Source organism: Caretta caretta, chromosome 10, assembly GCF_965140235.1.
Source record: "Caretta caretta isolate rCarCar2 chromosome 10, rCarCar1.hap1, whole genome shotgun sequence".
Classification (NCBI taxonomy): Eukaryota; Metazoa; Chordata; order Testudines; family Cheloniidae; genus Caretta; species Caretta caretta.
Window position 1 is genome coordinate 22,350,980 of NC_134215.1, and position 26,997 is coordinate 22,377,976.

General features: G+C 40.8%; 1 long non-coding RNA gene and 1 other non-coding gene across 2 annotated transcripts in view; both read left to right on the forward strand.

Annotated features, from left to right (window-relative positions):
- Nucleotides 1-3,236: 3,236 nt before the first annotated feature.
- On the forward strand, nt 3,237-3,308 carry TRNAT-CGU (transfer RNA threonine (anticodon CGU)). The gene has a single exon. It is a non-coding gene; the product is annotated as a tRNA-Thr (tRNA).
- Nucleotides 3,309-11,451: 8,143 nt separating this feature from the next.
- Nucleotides 11,452-26,997, forward strand: part of LOC125643359 (uncharacterized) — a 45,880-nt gene continuing 30,334 nt past the window's right edge. Inside the window, exon 1 of the long non-coding RNA XR_007358691.2 lies at nt 11,452-12,141. This is a non-coding gene — a long non-coding RNA (uncharacterized LOC125643359). The remainder of the gene's footprint in view (nt 12,142-26,997) is intronic.

A 26,997-nucleotide genomic window follows, 5' to 3' on the forward strand; every position in this document is an offset into this window, starting at 1 on the left:
ATTAACTGAGCTATCCACAGTTAAATATGCCTCATTTCACCCTACATTTCATACAATAAGTTCATGCAGCTCTAGAACTACTATGGCAAACTACAAAACTGAAACAGATTTGTTCTTTTACACTTAGAAACTCCAGCTAAGGTTCGGACCCCATCATGCTAGTTGCTGTACAAACATATTAAGAGACAGTCCCTGCCCTAATAAGCTTACCTTCTAAATAAGACAAAAAGAGGGGAAAAAGAAAAGAAGTACTTGTGGCACCTTAGAGACTAACCAATTTATTTGAGCATAAGCTTTTGTGAGTCTCTAAGGTGCCACAAGTACTCCTTTTCTTTTTGCGAATACAGACTAACACAGCTGTTACTCTGAAAAGAGAGGGGAAATGATTTGTCCATGGTCACACATATCAGTGGCAGAGCAGAGCATACAATTCAAGTCTTGAGAGACTCAAATCAGAGCCCTATCATTAGGCCACATTGTCTCACTGTTTTTTGCTACAGTATCCTGTAGGTTTTGAATTATTATGGTTTCTCTTTGAAGGAAACTTATTGTGATAAAGTAATGCCAATATGTGCAATTCTTTTCTTCACTGGACAATGAATCAGTTCTTCATTTATACTTTTATTTCTGAGGACAGCGGGGATTCAGGATTCATACACCAAGAGGGCAAGGAAGGTTACTCTTGAACATAGGCGATCACTACTGGGACAGCTTAATTTTGCTTAGACTCATTGCACCCGGTAGACCCTTTTGATTTTATCTGACATCAGCAACCGGAAGGATCATACATCACAAAATTAACCAAGAAAACCACTTAACTTGGGTGTCTGGGATAATTCTCCTCAGAGGATTTAATGGGATCTCTCTGGGTGTATCTACACTGTGTCTGTGAGCGAGCCTCCCTGCCCAGATCCACACTTAAGAACACTAGCACAACCTCTGCTCACTTCAAACAGCTGTACAGATGGTGTTTTGACGTTGTGGCTGAGGCTGGAGCTCAGGCTCTCAAAGTTTCCCCAGCTTCAGAGCCAAATCTTCAGTGTCTACACAGCTATTTTTAGAGCACTAGTGCGAGCCTCATTACCAGAAGCCCATGGACCTGGACTCGGAGGCTCACTCCCACAGGGCATGTCTATGCACCATATGAGGAGTCTGAGTAGAGCAGCAAACCTGATTGTCAATTTATCTTCAGAGATATGCTTAGGGGACATCTATGAAGGTGGTTTTCAAACTGTGGTCACGACCCAGTACTGGATCGCGACATATAAGGCACTGGGTTGCAGCGGCTCTGGTCATCGCTGCCAACCAGGCTGTTAAAAGTCCCGAGAGCAGTGCTGCCCGGCTAAGGCAGGCTAGTCCCTACCTGTTCTGACACCGCGCTGCGCCCTGCAAGTGACCAGCAGTAAGTCCAGCTCCAAGGTGGGGGCCACAGGGCTCCGCATGCTCCCATTGGCCGAGCTGGAGGCCGGTGCCTGCGGGAAAGAGCAGCATGGAGCCACTTGCCTGCCTCCATCTAGGAGCCAGACCTGCTGCTGGCCGTTTCTGGGGCACAGCATGGTCTGCGGTGTTAGGACAGGCAGGAAGCCTGCCTTAGCACCCCTGCTGCACTGCTGACTGGGAGCCGCCCGAGGTAAGCCTGCATCCGAATCCCCTGCCCACACCCCAAACCCACAGCCCCAACCAAGCCTGCACTCCCAGCCCAGAGTCCGAGGTAATCCCCTTCCTGCACCCCAAACCCCTCATCCCCAGCCCCACTCAAGCCCGCACCCGAACTTCCTGCCCCAGCCCAGCATCCCCTCCCACACCCTAAACTCCTCATTCCTGGCCCCACCCCACAGCCCTCACCCCAACCCTCATCCCCAGCCCTGAGTCCCTCTCAAACACCAAACCCCTCATCCCCAACTCCGTTGGGTCATGGGCATCAACAATTTTCTTCCATTGGGTTGCCAGAAAAAAAGTTTGAAAGCCACGATCTATGGAGTTGGGATTGAACTTTGCCTAGCACTAGAGCAGGGGTTCTCAACTTTTTCCTTTCTGAGCCCCCCGCTATTAAAATTCCATGGTCCACCCATGCCACAAGAACTGGTTTTCTGCATATAAAAGCCAGGGCCAGCATTAGGGGGTAGCAAGCAGGGCAACTGCCTGGGGCCACAGCTATATTGCTCAGGGTTGGGTGCAGCCCCATGCAGTGGGGCTTTGGCTTTCTGCCCAGGGCCCCAGCGAATCTAATGCTGGCCCTGCTTGGCACCCCACGCCCCATCCCGAAACCTGCTCACAGCCCACCAGGGGGCCCCAGACCCTGCAGAGTGGAATTTTTCAGTCTGAGGAAAATCATAACACTGTACAGAAGTAGTAGACGGATTTGTGCTGTGTATGTACTTACCTACTACTATAAAAACAGTGACATCTACTGGCAGACAATAATATTTATCACGTTCGTATATTCAATAAAACAGTTACCGTGCAGAAAGCTTGTGACTGCAGCTTTTCTCAGGAGGTACCTACCTCCCCGGCTGAAATCTGACTGCCTTTCGCCCCCGGCAGACTGAGCGGGAAGCATCTCAAGTGACACCCCCACCCGCTATTCCAACACCTCCACACAGACCCCCTCACCCCAAAACCTGCCTCCCACTTCTCCCTCAGGCCCACACTGACGGCCAGGCACCCGCTTCCCACCCCACTTGTGCAACGTGAGTGTGCAAGCCCCCGCCACGACTGCGGGCCACGCGCTGGTCTCCCCGCATTCCCTTGACCCTTTCCCCTAGCACGAAGGGGACGCCCCACGCGCCTCCTCCGGCTAACGTTCCCGCCCCGTAACGGAAGACGGGAAGGGAATTTTACACCCTCCCCTATTTGAGCCACGGTAAACCCCCTCCGCGCAGGGCGGGCCGGCCGCGCGCTCCCCCCGACCCCCACACAGCCTGGGCGGGGAGCGTGAGCCGCCCCCGCGGAGAATCCCTGGCCCCGGGCTCTGCGGCGAACGCCGGAGAAGTCCCCAGGACTCCCCGCTTCCACAGCACCAGCAGCTCCCTACGCAGCAGTGAGACGAGAGCTTGCTGCGAACGACACGCAACGCTCGCGTCAACCAGCCAGTGCGCATGAGTACACGGACCACTGAAAGTGGGAGGAGCTGGTGCTTCTAAATACTGCCCACGCACTCGGCGGTGCCTCAAGAGCACGCCCACTGCCGGGAGTGGTGCCAGCATATATAGCTGTCAAGAGGCGATTTTAACGCAGGCGCGGTGGCCAAGTGGTAAGGCGTCGGTCTCGTAAACCGAAGATCACGGGTTCGAACCCCGTCCGTGCCTAATCCACTTAAGGCCGGTGGTTTTCCCGAGAAGAATTGCTGGGATCATTTTTAGGGGAAAGGCTCAGTAGCATCCAGCGGAGCACGAAGATTTGGTACAGCTGCACACGGGGCCTTTTCAGACACCTCCTTCTGTCTGCTGAGAACCTGCATGTCTGTGTCTCGCTCGTATTGCATTAGTCTCTGTCACTTTCCTTCTGACTATTGCTCAGCTGAGGTCTATGCTTCACCTACCCAGCTATAATTGTCTCCATACCTGTTTTCATTGTGTATCCTAATTTATTCTTATGCATCCTTCACCCCAATCTCTTGGTACTCACCCAACCTGCAGCAGATGCAATGCCCCTCAGACGGGAGAAATAAAGAGAGGTGGCTCTCCCAAGCCAGACTGAGTACAGGTTGTAATAGCACTTGGGAGTTGTCTCTTTACCCTACAGGCTTGCCTTGCTTTTCCTTGTATTTCCAGCAGCCAGGGACTGAATTGCCATGAGGAAAAAAAAAGTTGTGCAGTATTTCAGGCAGATAAATGCATACAAACAAAACACACTGAATACCACAAGTACCAATGCAGACCAAGAAGCTGAGAGCTTCTTTGGATGTGCAGAGCACGGTGAACTCCCACTTTACTCAATGGACCCCAGCCTTCTTCCACTGAAATCAATGTCAAAACTCCCATTGATTTCAATACGAGCAGGGCTTACCCGTTATAGCTTTTCTCAGACTTATTTGGCTCTACCTAAATACCAATCTATCTTTGTTTATTCAAGTTCCTGCAAAGCTAAATATGCAGTCTTTCTCTAGAGTACCAGCCCTGGAGCCTGATCTTGCATGCCTGGTGAACTAAGGAATGTTGACGTTTGATGCCAGCAGCAGGGATATGGGATTGGTCCCAAAATTTATGAACTGCAGATTAGGAGAAGATTGTTGGTCCATACAAAGCACATAAAGCACACACTCTCCTCTCTCATGCTTCAATACACTTATGTGTGGGTGTATAGCCATTCTCAAAAGTTGTGTATCAAATTTGTTGGATAATGATCATAATAAAAGGAGCAGTATGTCATCTATAAATGTTTCTCTCTGTTTTTAAAGAATGTAAATCCTGCTTTTATTTTGGTTATGGGGAGTGGTAAAAATATTAGATTAATTTATCTGTGTCACTAAATAAAAGTATTATTGGTAAGTAGGTCTTGGTATCATGCTTTATTTTACAATGCAAAAATATAAAATGTATTTTGTTTACAATTGCATGGTCAAGATAAAAAGAAATTTAAAATGTACTTAATTGTATTAATAATGACACAACAAATTTAAGAAGTGAGAGATTTGCAGTTCATTATTTATTGTTTGTTTACATTTTGAATTTCACCCACCTGGGACAATTAAACTAATCTGGTCAGTTTCACCTTTGGTTTTGATCAGTTTTACTTGCTTGTTCTCAGGCATTTCTACAATTTTGTTGTCTGGGTTCAGAACTTTACAATTTTTTCAAGCCATTCGTTTTTTTCACAAGTCATATTAGGTCTGGGTATAGCTTGTTTTTAACTTAATTGGTAAATATGTTTGGTAGACCAGAAATAATGCATCCTACACTTTGATTTAAAGAACAGACTTTTATTTATTTTTTCATTTAGCTCTTTTTGCAATGGCACCTTCACTGTGTCATGCAGATCTTCAAACCAAAATAAGTTATTGATATGTAATCCATATTGTGTAAAATACAGGGTTCCTGAGAGTTATCCTTTTACAAACAGTCTAATCTTTGCTTATTATCAACAGAATTATCATTGCCAGCATGGATTTTTAATATTTAATATGCAAGACCTAGTCACACCAGAGCTGATGGTCCACCTGATGGCCTACCTGAATGTAGAACAAAAAAATCTCTTTTTATCAAGATTAAATTTTCACAAGACCAAAACGTATGATTTTTCATTACACAAATCTTTCGTAAACCAATTTAAGTTTGTATTTAATCATTAGATAAATAGTGGCATTATTTTGCTAAAATGTTAAAAAAGCAAAAATCATATTGCATACTTGACACCTTACTGTTGTACTTTTCTACGTGTGAAATACAATGAAAATTATTCTCACATGGAAACATTCAGACTGACCTGCTAACAGAAAAATTACTTTGGATAGTTAAATGTTTACTTAGATTACTCCAATAAGGGATTATGTCGAATGTATACAAATTGTTTACTCTCACTGTGTCCGATATCAGTGGCAGTTTTTGGTGCAAAGGCAATGCAGGAATACAACAAGGAAATGTTCTACAGTGTATTATCTTTTTAAAAATATTTTTATAGTAAGCTGTCAGACATTCAGACATAATGTCCCTATCCTTCCCTTTAGAGCATGATGTCCACAGCTACTTTCCAAGATTAACCACCAAACGATGAGATCCATAAATCCAAGATATATCTTTTAATTCCCTAAAGCATGTTTTTCATTCACTACAACCTCAATAATAAATCTAAAGTAGAATTGCACTGTATGATACTGTGCTTGTTTAAATATATGTTTTTTTCTTGAAAGAACTGCAAAAAAGGGGAAAGACTATCACAAACGGTACATGAAATCCTATAACTCCACTCACCATCCATCATAAAGATGGTTTGGAGCCTATGTACACTCAAATGAAAAAATACAGAGCCAAATCCTGAAAGCCTTACACAGACTAAACTCCCACTGCTGACACTGGGCATTTTGCCTGAATAAAACTTCAGGGCAGGTCCCATAGCTGTTCACTTGAAATTATATATTGATTTTGTATTGGAAGATGATCTTCTAAAATCATAGCAGAAACATAGCTGTTGTAGAATATAAATTGAAGTACTATAACTGTAGTTAAGACATGTGGGTATAATTTAAAGAAAAATATTATGGCAGACTTACTGCAGTGACATGCAGAATTAATTTACATCATGTCAGACTGAGCGCCTCTTTAAAATTTATCATGATAAATTTATCATTTATCAGCTATCGTTTTCTTTATATCATATCCAAATGACTGTTTCTTCACATTCTACTAGGGAAGGTGTACTGATAATACTAATCTTTATTTCTAGCATAATTTACTAGATATTTTCAGTCTTTGCCAAAAGAAATACTTAAAAATGCCTAAGACATAAGTAATCAATCCTGCTCCCATTTAAGTCACTCAGGAGTTTTGTTATTGACTTCATTAGAAGGGCCCTCGCCCTATATTAAGGCAGCAGATTTTTAACTTTAGTAATCCAGTATAATATTTAAATAGTTTCTTCCTTCATATGCTGTATTATATTGCATTATGCAAGCCCGCAAAAGATGGAAAGGGTGCCAATAGTCAATGCAGCATTGTATGCCCCCAAACATGCTGCCATTGATAGATTGCACTGGGTGGAGTACATAGAGGAACTGCAGTTTTTTCTGGCTCCACCCTTTGTCTGCACTGCATCTCTACTGGTCCTGTGAGCTGGGGAGGAGAAGAAGGGAGTTTAATGGCTGCAGATGATAATCTCTGCAGATGATAGTTCACTTCCACACATTTTCCCTTTGAAGGAGAATTCCGCTACCATGCATTACGCTTTTTATAACAATTACGCAGAATGAGTAAATGGATAATTGTTTTATTTTTTGCATGTTTTTGGTTTTTTTATTTGATATATCTTTAAAATAAGTATGATCCCTACAGAAATTGTCCTGGGCACTGAAAGGAGCACCAAAAGGGGCACCAACCAAGAGGCCAAGAATAGTTCACCCTTTAAAGCCAAATTTTGTTCTCTTAAAGAAAGTAAGAATGCATAAAAGAAAATGTTTGACAGATCAGCATAGTATTAAGGATTTATACCAGATTGTTGTCACTGATTTTCATGAATTGTAGACCTGCTGTGGGAGGAATTATCTGATCCATGCTTCTGCCAAACATGATAAGTTTTTAATCAGCACAGTCATTTCCTTATATTTTATTTGGCTACTGTGTACCTTTTACTGGATTTCCAATCCAGAATACGCTTTCTAGTCATCTCTTTACCAGATAGAACAGATCATTATAGTAACTCTGAATTTGATTAGCATTAAATGTAGAACATGCAGTGTTAGTTGAAACAGCACGATCCTAGTCTGTGTGCAGTATAACCCAGATATTAAGTAATAATGTATGTAAATAAAGTTGCTTGAAACTAGCAAATACTCACTCAAGCAGGAATATGCTTTGGCTGTGTCCAGCTCCATGCCTAGCCTCTTGTAGACTCTTCTAAGAGGAGGACAGATTTCCATAGAGCATAAGGAAGCGGGCTGTGAAAAAAATGTGTACAAGGGGCTTGCCTAGCCAGAGTATTCCTATATGTATATGATCATAAACATATGGCTCATACCCCATCAGGACTTTCCAGCTGTTATATAATTTATGAAGGATTTGTGGAGCTGTGATTTTTCCATTAGGGAAGAATTCAGGCAGCCAACCAGCACCCTGCATTTCTAGCTCAGCTCTTGCTGGTATGTACACATGTGCAGTCCCAACAGGAATTCAGCACAATAAAAGTTAAAATAAAATAAAAAACTGTAATTAAGAATTGAGTTAACTTAGATTTTCTAAGCACTGTGCAAACAGGTTTTACAGCACTACTCCCATTAGGCCAGGGGTTCTCAAACTTTGGGTCATGACCCCTTAGGGGGTCATGTCGTTATTACATGGGGTTCACAAGCTATCAGCCTCCACCCCAAACCCCGCTTCACATCAAATATTTATAAGAGTGTTAAATATAAAAATGTGTTTTTAATTTATAAGGACGGTCACACTCAGAGGCTTGTTGGGGGAAAGGGCTCACTAATACAAAAGTTTGAGAACCACTGCATTAGGCTAACTTCTGCCCTCCGAAGTACATAGAGAGCCCTCAGTAAAGTCAGCAGGGGGGAGGATTTATTTCTGTGGTGGAACTGGGGCCAGCAGAGGGACCAAGTGGAGGGCAATGTGTCTCGCTTTTCTCAGGGCTTGTGATGGTTCAGTCTTCAGTACAGTTGACAGCAGACTGTGTGCTATCCTATAATGTGCCTTGGGTGCAATGGCCCTCTGATGGGGGGCACTCAACATTGGGCAGCGCCTCCTAATGGTTCATCTGGGGAGTTAGCTCTGACATCTGCAAGCACACCCTTTGCTGCGGTTACTCAGTCCATCATTCCAATCATTCACTCACTCCACAGCCTCTCATCCTCTGGGCCTGCAGTGCTTTCCTCTTGATAGCTTTGCATTCAAGCCAAGTCACATTAAAGTTCTCCCCCTTTTGGAATATCGCAAGCTCTTTGAGGCAAACTGTCCCAGGCAGTCCACTCCGCACTGTCTGGTCTGTACCACTCCCCTAATGACTGGTAGGGGAACCCAGGACCATCTTCTACACCAGGTTACAGTCTAGGGACCCAGGAGCTCTGGGCTTTTACACTCTCTGCTGTTACCACTCCTTCTCTACTTTCTCTTTGCAGCTTCCTGCTTTTCCCTCTTGTATCAGGGGGTTCAAATACAGGTTTCCTTTCCTCCCCTAGCCTGCCAACTTCCTTTCTTTACAGATCCTGCCCAGCTCCTCCCCCCAGCTGGACTTCATGTGCAATTAAGCCCTAGCACTCCCTAGGTTTCCTCCAGGTGCGGCCTAAGGTTAAATGGACTAATTTACCCTTTCAGGCCTTGTGTTGGGTGGACACCCCATCACAGACCCCTATGAATTACTCTGGCAGCAGAACTAGCTGTGACATAGGAATACCCCAGCCACATACCTTCCTAACTCTGACATGCCCCCAGTGTGATTCCTATCCCAGGGCACCTGCCAGCAGAAATTAACTTTGCAGCTGCTGTGGATTCCCCTCCATCAGGAGAATTCGGGGGCGAGGGGTCTGGTCAGCCTTCTCTTGGCCCTTTTTTGCCATCGCAGCTGATGCAAACGGAGCATAAGAAAGTGAAGAATTAGAGTAATATATGCACATTTAAGGGCAGAATTTGTCACATTGATGTTAATGGGAGTCATCCTGCTAATATAGCCCTGCCTTTAATTTATCCTTTAGCACAGGGGTCGGCAACCTTTCAGAAGTGGTGTGCCGAGTCTTCATTTATTCACTCTAATTTAAGGTTTAGCATGCCAGTAATACATTTTAACATTTTTAGAAGGGCTCTTTCTATAAGTCTATAATATATAACTAAACTATTGTTGTACGTAAAGTAAATAAGGATTTTAAATGTTTAAGAAAGTTCATTTAAAATTAAATTAAAATGCAGAGCCCCCCCGACCGGTGGCCAGGACCCTGGCAATGTAAGTGCCACTGAAAATCAGTTCATGTGCTGCCTTTGGCACTCGTGCCATAGGTTGCCTACCCCTGCTTTAGCATCTCTCACTGTTTCAGTCAGTATAAGTAAAACTATATTCTGAAACTCCAAGCACTACCCAATCACAATGGTGAAAGAAGACTGTATAGCAGTTTTTAAACTCAATTTCCTTGCTTTTTTCATCTTAAGTCAGACCCTTGCTACCTCTTTGCTTTAAAAACTTAGTTAATTTTACATGTGACAACCAATATGACCAACAGAGGACAGCAAATACATTTTTTTAATGATCAAAGGATTCGAAACTTCAGACTGTCATCCACGTTCCCCTGAGGAAATTAATCTGAGTGACAACAGTAACATGTCTCAAATAGTCTGACCATCTTAAAAAGTCCTTTTGCAATTTACAAAAAAGCTGTTTTGGATTTTAAGAGATTGTTTAAAATGTGTCCTTTAAACAAGTATTATTATGAATGAGACTGAGTAGATGAACCTATTAAATTATGGATTCTGTATTTTTATATCATTGTTAATTCAACACAGAGCTGACAGTTAAAACTCACAGCACACTTCAAGTGAGATTGTAGCTCAGATAATTTTTTTCATACTATGCCTCTTTCAGGATTGCAGATGAGGAAGATATTTGTAATTACATTTTTATTAAATGCAAGCTTTTATTAAAATTAAAACAAGGCAGGGGCACAAATCCAAACAGCAATATTTTTGTATTTACTCTTGGGGGTGTAGGTGGGAAGATTTCCTGGCTCATGCTGAAAATTTGAACAAGACCACCAAGGGTAATTTAATTATGAAAATCCAAATGACCAACAAAAGTTAAACACATTGAAACCTATTATCTTCTTTCCCCAAAAGCTGGTCATCATGGTTTTCTACAGTTGTCACTGCTATTGTTGGAATACAGATTGTTTTCCAAATCAGGAATGCATTGAAATCCTTATTTAATTAGTAATAATAATAACACTTTTCTCTTTTGAATGCTTTACTTATGAGAATCTTAAAATACTTTTCAAACACAGTATAAGCCTAAGAACATTTCTAGACTCCTATTAATTATTATTATTATTTATATTAATAGGGGCAAAGGAAGACAAAGTATTTTTAATACTTAATTGGGACAATTAATGTGAGTAAAGGTTTAAAGGACTGGACTCCAAGACATTAGACACATGCATAAAGCATATAAAGGGTAAATATAAAGATTTATGAGAAATACATGTAATAATAATAACTGCCTTCATCACAAAGTACAGTGGTCTTGTGAGAACTGATTTACAAGGTGCTTACAGAGCCTGATCCTGTGCGTTGCTGAGCACCCTCCACTTTCATTTAAGTCAATGGAAAGTATGCACCTGGCCAGATTGGGGCCTTATCATGCAAATTATTATTCATGTTAGCAATAATAATTATACTTTGCATGTACACAGCAATAGTTTCAGTGTTATTCAAGTGAATAAAGATTTGCAAGATGGCACACACAGTGCAGGCTGGAAATACATCACTGTATCCTCTGATGTAGGTAAGAATTATAAGCACTGAAATCAGCATTTTTCATATATATAGTCCTTTTATTTACTTTGTGCCTGTGTATGATGTAAGGTGTGTGTGGGGGGACAGTAAACACAACAGACAGGCATCTATAAGCATCATTAGAAAATGAGGAAAGAGCTTTACTGATTAGCTTTTCTTCACATATGACAGTCCCAGATCTTATCTGAGAAATGTGAGTTAAGTGCTTTGCTATTCTTTTTTTAAAAACCATTATCTGATCAGAGAAGCATGAAAAGCACTTTACTGCTCACTTGATTTTTTTCCCCCTCCTTGGGCTGGGAGCCCTCTGCAGGAAGTGAAGCTGAATTTCACAAATCTTCCCTTTCTGACGTCTCCCGAATTTCTAGGAATGCCCCTTCCCTGTTACTATATTTGGAGGTAGCTTCTAGGAAAAAAATAATTTTCAGACGATCTTGGACTCACCACACCTACTATACAAGGACTCACTTCACCTAAGATTCTCTGACAAGGACCCTAAAGGAGTTTAGAAGCCAAATGACTGGGATCATCAACTCCAGTGACAGAGCGGCATGTCTTTGTAACAGTGTTGCAGAAATGAGCATGGAGAGGGAATGGGAAAGGGGAGAGAGGTGTCTTTGTGGCAACAATGAGTGAATCTTCTCTAGTTATCTCCTGGTTGCTGGGTTTTTTCCTCTGCACTTTCTTTTGCAGTTGAAAGGAAGATGATCGTTTTAAAATTATTAATCCTCCTTTTTTTCTTCTTCTTTTCACCCTCCCTGCCACCCCCCTTGATGTGGCCTCTTGTTTAGCTTGTGGCGTGACCATGATGAAGAAATTTTTCTGGGAGCCTGGCAGTGTGATCTTTTTATGTAATGAGTCAGGATTTTGCCAAGGGAAGGAGCAGGGTTTGAGGATTGAGTGTGTCTCCTTTCAAGAAGAAAACTGACAGGCGAGATGCACCTTTTCCCCAGGATCCTTTTTCCCCCTCCCCGCCTCACAGGAATGACAAGTGGTAAGTTGTATTTTCTTTTGACCACCTCCTGGCCTTGCAATATACCCCCCACCTTGGTTCTAGACAGTGATTCCCAGGCTTGATGAGTCGCGTGTCCTAATGGACGTCTCCTTTTCTTTGGTGATCAGAAGGTGTGGGGTTCGCCGGAGCACATTGCTTGGGGTGGCGGGCCGCGAGAGCTGCTGGAAGGGCGCGGGGGGGCGGGCATGGTAATTGCTGCGAGATTTGTGTCTGTCTGGATCGGAGAGGTAGCTGCTTTGCTGAATGGGAGTTTGGGGGCTGCTGCTTGGAGACTGGTGTGGGGGGGGGAGGTCTCCTTCCTTTGCATTTGCCCATGCTGCCATCATACCCCAGGGGTGGATGGCTGGGAGGTGGGATTGCCAGGCAGTGAAAGAGGTGGAAGGACCAGACAGAGTAGGGCACCCGGGCTCTCTCGGGACCACGCGCTAGACAGTGTCTGAGATTCAGCAGCAGCTCAGCTGCAGTCTCCCTTTCCCGAGGAGGATGCCTCCTTGCCTGTCTACAACAGTGTTTTCTTCCCCAGATCGCGTTTAATGTAAGCTAAGGAATCTGCTGGAAAAGATTGTTCGCACTCTGGACTCTTCCTTTTGTGCGTGCGTGTACACCTCTTTCCCCCCCCCCCACTTAATTTAAATATGTATATCTATAGGTATATAAAATTGACACACAAGACAACATAATTGACTGAGGCTTTGTTTTTCGATAATACAAAACATGAAAAAGTATACACAGCAAATGTCTCGTCTGATGACATGGCTATTTCAAGACTGTGTGAATACAGGCATACCCCAGCACTACCGCCCTGTTTGGTGTGCTTACATGTGCTGACAGCCATGTGGACTAGTGGAATTATTCGTGTACGGTTTATTCCAGCTAGATTATTTATTTCATTTATTGTTTTAGAGATAGAACACAATGAATTCAAATATGCGTACTATAGGATACGGATCAAGAGTTTGTAGATTGGTCTTGGGTATCTAATGTTGGAGCCCATATAAATTTTTAGGCACCTAAATAAAAGTGGTGCTGAGCACCTGCAGCTCCTATTTGAGCTACAGATGCTTTGTATTTTTGAACATCAGGCCATCCATTCAGGTTTCTAAATGTCAATTCAAGTGCCTATCTTTAGGCATTTTTGAAAATGTTCGCTGAAGGATCTTAGCCAAAAAAAGTACTCTAAAGGCAAAGAAATTAAAAATGTATAAATTCTTAATTGTAGCTATATGACTTGCAGTAGTTAATAAGATTACATACAAACAGAAAGCCAGTTTTTAAAAAAAATTACATATAAAATAAAATAAAAATAATACCTATTTTTACAGGCCATATATCCCATTTTAAGATTTCTAGCTATTCAGTATTTCACTGGAGCCTTCAATCATTTTTATTTTAAGATATATTTGCTCAGTTTAGTACAATTATTTTCTGTAATAGTAGGAAAGCTATCAACCTTAATGTTTCAAAGTATCAAATACAGAGTGAGTTTAACATGCACTTTATTTTCACTTTTAATATGCAGGATTAAATTCTCTCTTTTAAAATAGTGTACACAGCGAGCTGCTTCAGTAGTCTAACTGAAGTGAATTATAATGTTTTTAATAACTGAGTTTATTAGAAATTTTTCAGGAATAATACACTGCAAGTTTCAGGAACATATTCCTCTGAGGTAGAGATCCACATTTTTCTGTTATTTTAATAAAGTATTATAATATTTGCTACCCAATTAAGCATTTAACAAATTTTGACAGTAATGAGAGACAACTCTCTAATATTTTTCAACTTTAATTTGAATTAAAAGAAACACACAAGAAACTCTGTTTTTCATGACAGAGGATGGATCACTTGATGATTACCTGTTTTGTTCATTCCCTCTGGGGCACCTGGCACTGGCCACTGTCGGAAGACAGGATACTGGGCTAAACAGACCTTGGGTCTGACCCAGTAGGGCGATTCTTATGTTATGTCAATCTTAGCTAATAGATATAAATTGGGTTGGGTCTAATAATTTACTATATTATTCTGTGTGAATTCTGAGTTGTTTACATGTGCTATAAAAGAAGTTGGAAAATACTGCTTTACTATGTAGTAAAAGAGTAATGAGATATCAATAACAAACAGTAAGCTCTGGTAGCCCTTCCTGTTTTTCAGTAAGTAAAGAGAACGTGCATTGTGACTTGGTTATGCTGTCCTGTTTTAGCTGTCAGAAAAGTTAGCCATTTATAGCAAATAACCATTCAGTTAATTGGGCACATCTTGCAAAGAAATTTTACTTAAAAATTGACCTCTGAAGATTGTGGTTCCAGAGTCGGGGTTTTGGGGGCGAGATGAGCTTATGTTTTATCCAACTGGCCCACAAAGTCCCGCTTTTGGTGGTCACTTTGTTCTGCAAAAGAAACCTATACATTATGACTTTTACAGGGGACAGTAAACTAATACTACACTACTGCTACAAGAATACTACACACGTTAAATAAATAACAATAGTTTAACTTTATTATTGTCATCAATGTAGTAAATGGGTAGAAAGTGCTTCTACCTCTTGGGAATTAAACAGAAGGAAATGTTTTTAATTGTTGATGTGGTTTGTAAAAGCTTCTTTCTTTAAAAAAAACAGTAAAAACCTATTGAAAAAAAGTTCAAAGTTGTCACTCAGTTACTGAATAAGATCCAAAAAATAACTATTTAAAAGAAGGGAATTTTGGCAAAAAGCAAAGCTGTTCATAGAAACTAACAATGACAGGTTAAAACTTTTTAAAAATCCTGTAATTATTAACGTTTACACTATTTTTTTAACTTGTTCACAAAATGCACCTCTCTCAAATTAATATCTTGATGCAGCCTGAGTGTGTTTGTGTAGATATATAAAACTTTATAGATTGTTGGCTGTTGTATGACATTAGCTGTAAAACGTATTTTCAAGGTAAATACACTGTACTTTTGCAATTTGTAAAAATTCCCAAATCCATTCAGCTACTTGCAGTTTGGTATTGATATCCTTTAAAAAAAACTGGGATTCTAATAAACTCTTAAGATTTGTTAGTAGAAAAGTTGTCTTTTTTGCAGCCCTGAATATATAATACATAGGTTTAAGATGTAAAGAAATGAGTTACAAAATATCTAAGTTTGAGGGAGATTATATACATGCTATGTATGTACAGAACACACACACACACAGAGTCAGATCCTCAGCTGGTATAAATGATCATATCTCCATATTTATACCAGCTGAGGATCTGTCTCATACTATACATAAAAGATTAATGTATTTATGCGTTGTCATATGCTGTAGTCAGAGTTATTTATTTCAGCTGCTGATTTTGTATGCACCACTTAAGATTTTCTAGTAGAAAAGTTGAAAATCCTTTTAAAAGGCCTGGTAAATCATCAACCTTTGTACAGTAATATACTGTTAAGATAAAGCTGTTGATATGTGCATATTATTTGATTACAGATAAAATCTGCATACTCAGTCAAATAGAATATTTTGCTAAATGAAGGAATTCCATTAATACTTCATGGAAAAGTGGATAGCTAGATCGTATTCACTATACATGTGTATGTGAGTTATAAGAAAGAGATCCCCACTCCATATATAATAAATGGATCAACTTAGTTTAAGACTGAAAGGATTATTGAAAGAGATATAGGACAGAAATTTACATTATTGGATACCTTTTAGCTGTTACTTAATATGAAAGCTTTTGTTGTTTAATAGTAGCATTTATTGGAACACTTTAATTTTTCGTGTCCTCTTATATGTTTAACTATAGATAAATGTATTTAACTAGTTTTCCATTAAAGTACTTAAAAATTATGCTAGTGAATACATTACAGTCAAATGCGATATTATGTGTCACTGTTCTCAACCTGTGCTTGGTGGACCTCCAATTGTTTCTGGGAAAATACTTTGAGAAGTGAGGACTAGAGAATTGGGGAGTTGGGAAGGAAAATCACTCTACTAGAGGATCTTGATCTTATATAGTAGGAAACAAGAACAAAATGTAGAGAGGCTCTCCAAAGAGCGTTAGGAACCAACTCTTTTCTGATAAAATATAGCAGTAATTTTTCGACAGACAGCACAATCCAATTTTTATTTTAAAGTTCTGAGAATTAAAATATTTTCCTTTATAATGCATTCAGTAAAATGTTTCCATTCTTATGCATATCATTTTGTTACCCAGATATATTTTTGTAATTTTAAAAATAGATTTTAATTTAATTTTTCATTGATAGTACACAGATTACATGCATAATCTTCCTAGCAACATTCAGCTGATTATAAAATAAGTAGAGTGTTTAAATGAATATGTTTAAATTCTAAGATGTCAACACTTATAAAGAATATGAGTCTAACCCTGAAGGCCTTCCTCATCCAAAACTCCCATTGACTTAATTTTTTCCATTAGTAAGGACTACAGGTGCAGACCTTGTCCGTTTCTAATGTCTATTAAAATGATAGATTCAGATGTCAAACAAATATCCTAAATGCAAAATCTCTATTTTAATGTTAAGTTTGTAACCTAAACCAGTGACGACCGGGTAATACAGTGATGGACACCATGAAACTTATCATAAAAATTAAATTGCAGCTTTGCCCCTTCACTCATGCTGTTATGCCTTTTTATCCTATAAGGCACAAGTGAAAGATGGAATGTCAGCCTTCACTCTCACTTTCCTAGGATTTATTTTGTATTCTGAGCTTTAATAATTAAAGATCATGGGACAATTTCTTTATTTGGCTGTTTAAAATGAGAAAATGTATTTTACGGAAGATAATAAAATACTTATTATATGCTTAAAAATGATTGTTTGCAATCAAAAATAATGTATTTAAAATCAAAGCTGTTTTGAATTATTAAAGTTAAAAAAATTAATCACCCCAATAAATATCAATTATTTTTTACTTTAATAACTTTGAAATCTCCTAACTAGTTAACTTTTGTTTTTTTGTAAAATATAGTAAAAAAATGATCATATTTGCCAATGTGTGGTTTGAGCACTTTCAAAGCAAACTTTTAAGAGGAATATATAAACCTTTTAGAAACAGCGAAAGGGCGAACAACAGGCTCAATCCTGCTCCTGTTGGAGTCAGTGGGTAAACTCACATCAAAATCAGTAGAAATAGATCAGGCCCATGATCCGCATTGCAATGACGTGACTTGTTCTAATATCATAAGGCCTGACCCTGAAAGTTGTTCAGCATCCTCACTTCTCTGGAGCAATAGTTCTCAACTTTTTGTGTACTGTGATCCCATGTTACAACAGAAAAGTTTCGGAATGCTCCTCCCATTTAGCTGTAGCTAAGGGGAGGGTGGTTATGACCCCCAGTTTGAGAACCAGTGCCCTGCAGTAAATGGAATTTTTGCCTTAGTAAAAACTGAAAGATTAGGATCATCTTCCTATGATGTTATCCACAGTGGTTTTTCAGAGCCAGGAAACAGAATATCTTTTATATGATTTGGGGGCCAAACTCAGCAAATCACACTCATGTGATTAAACTAATTGACTTCAGCGAAATTACTCTCATGAATATTGCCAACAGGATTTGGCCATTAGAGTGCACAGAAAAATTGTTTATGAATATATGGAAATATTTGCAGAACATATCTTTTCAAAGATCAGTCATCTTTATGGTGCCTTTATAAAAACATAGCTGCTGCCATGTTTGGCAGATTGTGCCACAATAGAATTTTTCGTTCTTAGAGCTTGTTGATGGCTTTTACAGTATCCTATGAGGATTCTAAAAAAAGCTGATCTGACCAGGAACCTGCACTCACAGTGGAAGAAACTGTAAAAAAGTAATTGTACTGGGCAGGCTACCAACTCCATTTCAGACTGTGCAGTTTGAGGATGTAAAGCTAGTGAATTTAGCTTATTTAAAACAACATTAGTCCTGTAGAGAGTGCAAGTCAATTAATGATTATGCAAACCACTTGTTGTGTGCAGTGTCTATACTTTTCTCAGTCAAACAATGCAGATAGTTAGGGATTGTGGGAAAGGTACAATTATGGCAAAAACAGACAAAGAATCAACTCTTTTTTATCTGTTGCCAGCATGTCCAGCTAGTTTCTGCTTACTAAGGTTTTGGTGCGAGGGCCGTGCTTATGTAGGCAAGGGGTGTGTGCGTGCGTATGTTCAGCATTGTTAGGGAAGGGGGGCGGTTTCAGGACATTCCTGCAGCATGCTGTGAGGCAGAAAGCTGGGGTAAAAACCTATCTTCTATTGTTTAAATAGCGTTCATTATGTGGACCTGCCAAACATGACAACATATCAAGAATTGTGGCATTTAAGAAGGTTGCCAGTGACTTCTGCATCTCTGTGATACCACACATTTAAAAAGCAACCTTCTTAAGTTACCACCATTTTGGTTATCACATGGATTCAAAAAGAATGGAATCACACCTCCCTAGAGAAAAGTTCCAGTGTCTTAAAGGGTATTTGTTTCTTTTCCTGCTTGGAACAGATCTGTTCACTGGTAAGATCAAAAGAGGCCTTAAAAGAGTTGTAGCAGTCCTATGTGATTTCCTTATAATTAGAATGCTTACATCATTTATACATGTTAATAACGTTAAGCAAAGCTATTTCTTGCTTTGAAATGAACACTGGTGTAATATTTGAATTTGGTTGTCAGCAGGAGAAGGGAGAAGTTACAATTCACCAGTGTAATTTAATATTTATGCATTTAACCTACTGTAAGTCAGTTATCTTTGAGCTTCTATCTCCTTGCGCTCAGGAGGCCAGAATCTCTTCAAAGGATTCAGGGGCTCTTTAAATTTCTTGGTATAAATTAACAGCCAGACATCTGTCTTTTGCTGGTAATTCACCCCCCCCCCCCGCCCCGCCCCCTTTCTGTAGGCTAGGAAGGAGAATTTTAGAAACAAACAAACAAACAAACAATCTGTCCTGTCATCTATGACAGGCCAGATTTAAGTAGGCTTAACACAGGGGGAATAAAAACTCTTTGGCAGGTTTCATGGTAGGCCCACAAGAGTCAGACAGGGAGAATGACAGAAAGAAGGTATTGCAGCTGCTAGTTTTACTGGTGATATATTTTTATTTATACTCGCTGTTATTATTTGACTGGATGAATTACTTGAAAAGTGAGCATAATATTTTGGGTTAGTGTTGCTGGGGTGGGTTTTTTTTGTTTTCTTTTTTGCTTTCATTGTTAATTCTATAAAACCTCTCTTTCTCTAGTAATTAAACTCCTCTATCCTCTAAAACTTTTTTAACATCGTTACTGTGCCTAGTGCCATCCTCAGATAGATGGGTGTAAATCCCAGAGAAGCCTGTATGCCTGCCACTGATTGCATTTATGCTGGTGTAAATCAGGAGTAACTACACTGAAGTCAATGTAGTTACACTAGCATAAAATCAGTGTCAGATAACAATAAAATCCCATGGACCTGAGGGCAGGATTGGACTCATCTTCTGTAATGTATTATGCTTTAAGATAAGAATAAACAAAGAGCACAGGTACTGTATACTACCCTATATTTAGTAAGAAATCCTGAGAGGTTGTTAAAGCCTGGCTTGACAAAGCCCTGGTTGGGATGATTTAGTTGGTGTTGGTCCTGCTTTGAGCAGGGGATTGGATTAGATGACCTCCTGAGGTCTCTTCCAACCCTAATATTCTATGATTCTATGAATTGATAATCATAATATTCAGCATATTCATATTCATATAGTGCATGTATTGTGAGGCTACCGCACAATAATCCAGAGAAGAATCTGCCTATTATGCAGTATTTATAATGGATTATTTTATAATTTTACCTTTGTATTTGACATATCAATTTAATATGCAGCACTAATCACATCAAAAGTAATACCTGCTTTTTGGCAAGATTTGTAAATATGAAGCTAGATCAGGTGTTCATAACATTTTTGTCGTCAACATTTATGTTATGTTACAGTAATCTTTCACCTTTTGTGGAGATTGGAATATTTTTTACCCAATAATTTCCTTTCTGCTAACAGCACTTCCCACAATTCTGCTACATCTGGGCTGGTAGCTCCCCTGCTTTGAAGCTCCTGGAAGTTGTTCAAAGTTGCAGTGCCACACACATTCCTGCTTGCCACCAGATGAGACATCCCAAAGTTGTGTAAAACTAGTAGAAAAAATATTAGTAACAAAGAACTCCAGAGGTAAGCTGATAAAATAGGCAGGTGGCCTACATGGTAATGATTAGGGCCCTACCAAATTCCTAGCCATGAAAAATGTGTCACGGACCTTGAAATCTGGTCTCCCCAACGTGAAACCTGGTCTTTTGTGTGCTTTTACCCTATACTATACAGATTTTACAGGGGAAACCAGCGTTTCTCAAATTGGGGGTCCCGACCCAAAAGGGAGTTGCAGGGAGTCACAGTATTGCCACCCTTACTTCTGCACTGCCTTCAGAGCTGGGTGATCAGAAAGTGGCAGCTGTTGGCCGGGCTCCCAGCTCTGAATGTAATGCATAGCTCCTTGTCCCTCCTTATTTGTTATATATGCAACCATAGTTGTATTGTCTGACTGAACTAGACTATGGCTTCCCTCTAGGTGGGTTTAGAACCTCTACAGAACTATCTTGACCACTATCTTGATCACTTCATAAGATTTACATTGTAGGCCTTTTCCTACAAGTTCGTTGGGTGGTTTGGAGGCCCAGATGTGCTCCCCAATGTTTCAGACTGGTGTTGTTTGTGAGGACTATGGAGTCTGGGAGACATATAGAGAGGCCTTTGTGGATATTCTCTGGCTCTGTCCAACTATTTAGGGATGTGAGCACCCAGTTTGGGATTTACACTTGTTCCATCATGCACTTCAGGGAATGGTCCCAGACTTAGGAAGAAAGTTTGGAGATCCCAATGTGTGATGTTGCCCATGGAGTGATCCCTATACAGAAGACCAGGAGGTCCAGAGGCTGAAGACATGGCACAATGGTAGGTCTCCTAATAAGATCCTTTATCTTCTGGAACCTCCTGAGTGATGAATAGATTTTTGCCACCGAGGTGTCTATGTCCACTCCCAGGTGAGAATCTTCTGATGAGGGAATCAGATAATTTTTCTTGATGTTGAGGACAAAGCCATGTATCTGCACAAACTCCCAATCCTGAGTCGTGCTGCCAGGAGCTGCAGCTTGGGATCAGAATCTGTTGAAGATGTTATCAAGAAAGAGGTACAGGTCAGTGGTTTTCAACCTGTGGTCCACAGACCCCCGGGGTCCACAGAGTATGTCTAAGGGGTCCACTAAAGGTTGTTGCATCCAAAATTTTGTTTTCTTCATCTACTTGTTGTGCCTCTTGAGGTCAAAGATGGCTCTGACACTCCCCTCCTCCCCACCCCCAGTGCTTTTCTTAACTATAAAGAAGATAGATTAGTGTTCTGAGAAACTTTCCTCTAAGGAAACGCTTTCTCTCAGTCCTATATCTGGAAGACGAAAAATCTCATTCTGATCAGATTCCGCTTTATGGGATCACTGGAGATAGGAGACTGGATAAAAAAAGAATGGGGTGGAGCCTTTAGCTCAAAGGAGTATCTCTGTCTCATGATCTGCTTTACCCACCTGTCTGTGGCATGTGCATATCATTCCTCTATGAAATGGGAAATTCTGTCTCCTAGATTCAATTCTGGGCGGAGGCAGACTCGCTCATTGTCAAAAAATGGTTTTTCAGATTGCAGAACCATCTCGGGACTTTCTGCCTGAACTTTAGTTCCAGGACTTTCCTTGGGAGAATTTTCTGTCCTTTCATTGAAACTTCTGTGAGAAAGACAGAAGAAAGGAACATCTCTGGCTGAAATTGGGTTTATATTCCCTTCTGAAAGCTCTTAGTGGTAATGGAAGGGACTGCTTGGATTTTGTTGCATTTGTTGCCACTATTTTGTCCAGCTATTCCCCCAAGAGGAGGGAACCTGCAAACTTAGCTGAGCATAGGCCCTGTTTAGAATGAGTATCCACCTTCCAAAGACGGAGCCATACATGGTGCCTGGCCACTGAACTGGATGCCATAGCCCTGGCTGAAAAATCTTATTGTGCCCATTGAGAAATCAGCCATAAATGCTCTTGCAAGGAAAACTTTTCTGAGTATAGAGCTGAAATCAGGGTGATCTCTGTCCTTCAGGCCCCTTAGATCTTCCAACCAGGAGAGTGATACTCCTGTAAAGCAAGTACAGTGAGTGAAGCTCTGAGAGTGGCCAAGGAAGCCTCTAAGTCCTTTCTGAGGGTGTCTTCAAACCATGTCCCTCGCTAGGGATGCTACAGTGGTATCAGTCAAGAAGGTTGTTGATAAATTGGAAAGTTTGAGAGAAGAGCTATGAGAATGATTCAATGATTAGATAGATTAGAATGATGCTTTATGATGTTAGGTTCAAAGAGCTCAATCTTTTTAATTTAAGAAGATTAAAGGGTAATTTGATCACAGTCTATAAGTATCTATGTGGGGGAAAATATTTAATAAGGGGCTCTTCAATCTATGTGGAGAAAAATATTTAATAAGAGGCTCTTCAATCTAACAGAGAAAGGGATTCAATGGCTGGAAGTTGAAGCTAGACAAATTCAGACTGGAAATAAAGCATACATTTTAACAGTGAGACTAATGAACCACTGAAACAATTTACCAGATTCTCCATCACCAACAATTATTAAATCAAGCCTGGACGTTTTTCTAAAAGATCTGCTCTAGGAATTATTTTTGGGATGTTCTATGGCCTGTGTTTATAGGGTGTCAGACTAGATGATAACAATAGTCCCTTCCGGCCTTAGAATCTGTGAAACATTTGGGACCTCAGCAATAGAGTTCTTTGGCTCGTCTATCTCATAGAGCCTGAGATCAATTTGTTAATGTGTTTGGCCTCCTCAGATCTGTCCCACGCCTCCCTGATCACATCCCCAAAGGAGGCGTGCAGTGGAATTGTGGATTCAAGGGACGATTGTAAGCAGTAAAATTTACTCTGAAGCTTGCCCTCTTGAATCTGTTCAAGTTGGATCTGTATCGGGGACACCATCTTTTTGAACAGGGTCTCAAACTTCTTGGGGGAAAATTTTTTGTTGTGCTTTGCCCTGGTCCTGCTTCGGTTCAGAGTCAAAAAGCTCCCCTTCCTCAGTAGAAGAGGGGAGGAGAGGAAGTCAGAGGATGAGTACCTTGTAGATTTTCTGTTTTTTCATCCCCTTCTTGCTCATTTTGAATCTTCTTAGCCGGTTTGTGGGCATAGGTGCCTTGGTGTGGCCTTTTGTGGGGGTGGGTGATGGGGTCTCACTGGCAGAGCCCTCCGACTCAAATTGGGAATGAGGAAGCCTGCTTCATTCCCCAAAGCACTTAGGATCCACCTTAAGACTTGGGATGGGGGGAACCTGCAAGCCTCTTGCCCTTGCAATCCATGGTTACCCTGGCACTTACCCCCTGGGCTGGCTGAATGAGGTCCTCCTTGTCCTTAGAGCCTCTCCTGGCTCTGCACTGGGTCTCCTGATTGGGTTTTCCCTCTTTGGAGTCATAGCTACTTGGATGGGCAGGGGACCACAGAAGCCTGACTGACTCACAGCCCCTGGCCTGACGGAGTTAGGGTTGGTTAGCTGGGAGCTGGCTTGGCACAGCTCACCATCTGCCAAGCCTGGGAAGGCTGGCTCACAGATAGAGCACCATTTGGACTTTGCCCAGGGTTTTCACAGCTACTGTGCCATGCTTGAAAAGGGGCAAAGGAGTTAGCAGGTAGGCACTGCAGCAGAGACTCCAGGTGGTTACAACTACCACACTGCTCAGATGGCTCCAGAGAGCAAGAAAGGAGGCTAAAAGAAAGGAAGCTGCCTGTCACTGCCCAAGAATGTGAGGAAATTAAAATGCAACTAAAAAGGACGGGAGCTAGATGAACGGTTAACTGACCACTGTTACAGAGGCAAAACATCTGGTAGCAGTAGGAGCACGGGGTGTGGCCAGCACATGTGGTGCTGCAAGTTTGAACTGCCTTTGGGAGCTGCAGAATGGAGAGGAGCAGCCCAGACATAGCAGAATTGGGGGAGATGCTGGGCTGCAGAAATATGCATACTGTTGTTTATAAAATGCTTCTAAATCCTTTAGAAAAAAGTATTATAGAAATATAAGATATTATTTATTTGCTACTATAGAGTTTAAGTTATCTATTCCACTAACTATCAAGATGTGTTTAAAGTCAGTCCTTAAACAGAGTAGGAACTGTTCTGTTGTTGGGAACTGTTCTGATGTATTTTGTACCTTTGTTATAAGTGAAAGAATACCCAGAAATTGTCTTGGGTACCTGCATTTTTCATATCATATTTTCACTTCTCCAAATGTTACCAGTTCTAGTTTCCTGATTTAGAAGCCACTCCTGTGAATGAACAGAGCTGTTGAATGTATCCATGAATATGAATTAAGAAATGTTTGGCAAATTAGAAAGTTATACATATCAGTTTCCTACAGAGTGGACTAACAAGACACTATGAAAGCTTGAACTGTTGCTGGAAAAATGTTTGTTCTAACTTCTTAAAATTTCTCCTTTTAGTTTCACTCTTGATGCTCCAGCATTCACCACTTCCTGTATGGCTCATTACCGCAGGGAAAATGAGGGACTTTTGGGGGCAGATGTGTTTCCATTACACTATCATAATGCCCCTAAAAATCCTTATTACTCTTGCAGTATTCTTCTGTGTTGCTGGGCCTGGTGTGAATTACTTGAAGACCTAGTTTATAAGTGCACCTATATTGCAAAATCACTTTAAAAAGCACTGAGTTTGAATTTGTTTATTTTATTTTTATTTTTAGTTGTGTTTACTGATGCTTAAAATATAAATAGCAAGATGTGCAACTACCTGTTGATAAACAAATGTAATAAGTCATAAATCCAAGGGACATGCTGATACCTAGGTGCTACTTAGGGAAAATAAATAAATTTCACCATAAGAATGAGGTTTAAAAACAAGCTTTACTTGTTTGGCAAGGCTAATTTCAACTTCGTTTAGTATGAGAACTCACATTGTATGACTAGGATCATTAACTCTATGACACAGATATTTCTCAGTAATTTAGTATGCCCACTTTTGAATTACTTTGCTATATTTGATCCCACTCACAAAGAGCTTTAATCTGTTGCTGATAAGAGTACATTTGAAGCAGTTTATCCAACAAACAAACCTTCCCAGTGTGGTTCCTCTATTAAACCCATCAAAATCTACTGTGAAATTAAAATCAAGGGCCTCACACAATCCCAAAATCAGCAAAAAATTAACGGTTTCACTCTGATATTACATCCTGGCTCATCACCTATTCCATGCAAGGGGACTCTGAGTTGGCAGAACTTCCACTAATCATGTAGTAGGGTGCTACCTCCATGACATTGTCTTCTTCCCCTCTTATAGATCACAGAAGTGGTGGGGGCTCTGTTGGTTCTACCCTTGCTGGGTTTTGGCTGGGGAAAGGTGATATCTATGTGTTGCTATTACCACCTCATCCTACAGATTTTTACTAGGCAGCACTGAGGGATTTCTGCTGGAGGTGAGCTTCTGGAGAAGGGGGTATAGCAGAGCCACTTGGAAGTGCAGTTATCCATGCTGGATTGACCTTGCATCTGCCCATCTGTGTGAATCCTCTGGATCTGCAGAGTTGGGAGGCCTTATCACTTACTCAGTCTACAGCAGTGGTGGGCAACCTTCAGACCGTACATGCCCCGTCAGGATAATCTGCTGGCAGGCCGTGAGACTGTTTACATCGATGATCCACGGGCATGGCCGCCCGCAGCTCCCAGTGGCCATGGTTCACTGTTCTGTGACCACCACTGCTCCAGTGACACAGAATTCAGCTGCTGTGCCCATTAGAGTACCAATAAATGGTCAATAGTAAATATACTATTTAGCCTAACCAAAAGAAGGTTGAGGGGAGATATGATTGCTCTCTATAAATATATCAGAGGGATAAATACCGGAGAGGGAGAGGAATTATTTAAGCTCAGTACCAATGTGGACACAAGAACAAATGGATATAAACTGGCCACTAGGAAATTTAGACTAGAAATTAGACAAAGGTTTTTAACCATCAGAGGAGTGAAGTTTTGGAATAGCCTTCCAAGGGAAGCAGTGGGGGCAAAAGATCTATCTGGCTTTAAGATTAAACTCGATAAGTTTATGGAGGAGATGGTATGGTGGGATAACATGGTTTTGGTAATTAAATATTCATGGTAAATAGGCCCAATGGCCTGTGATGGGCTATTAGATGGGGTGAGATCTGAGTTACCCAGGAAAGAATTTTCTGTAGTATCTGGCTGATGAATCTTGCCCATATGCTCAGGGTTTAGCTGATCGCCATATTTGGGGTCGGGAAGGAATTTTCCTCCAGGGCAGATTGGAAGAAGCCCTGGAGGTTTTTCGCCTTCCTCTGTAGCACGGGGCACGGGTCACTTGCTGGAGGATTCTCTGCTCCTTGAAGTCTTTAAACTATGGTTTGAGGACTTCAATAGCACAGATATAGGTGTGAGGGGTTTTTTTTTGTGGGAGTGGTGGGTGAAATTATGTGGCCTGCGTTGTGCAGGAGGTCAGACTAGACGATCATAATGGTCCCTTCTGACCTAAATATCTATGAATCTATGAATTCAGGCACCAGATTAGGAGGAATAATATCCCTTTCATCTGAGGATGTCAAAGAGCTTTACAAAATATTAATTAAACCTCATACCATCCCTATGATCTAAGGAAAAGAGCTGGTTAGAAAGCAGAAAATGTTAATTTGCTCTAAAATTTCACCTCAAAGGAAATTTTCTGGCCAGGTGTAGTAGGGAAGTGTTATTATGCCCATTTTACAGATAAGGAAAGGGCCATCAAAAGGTGAAGTCACTTCCTAAAATTCACACAG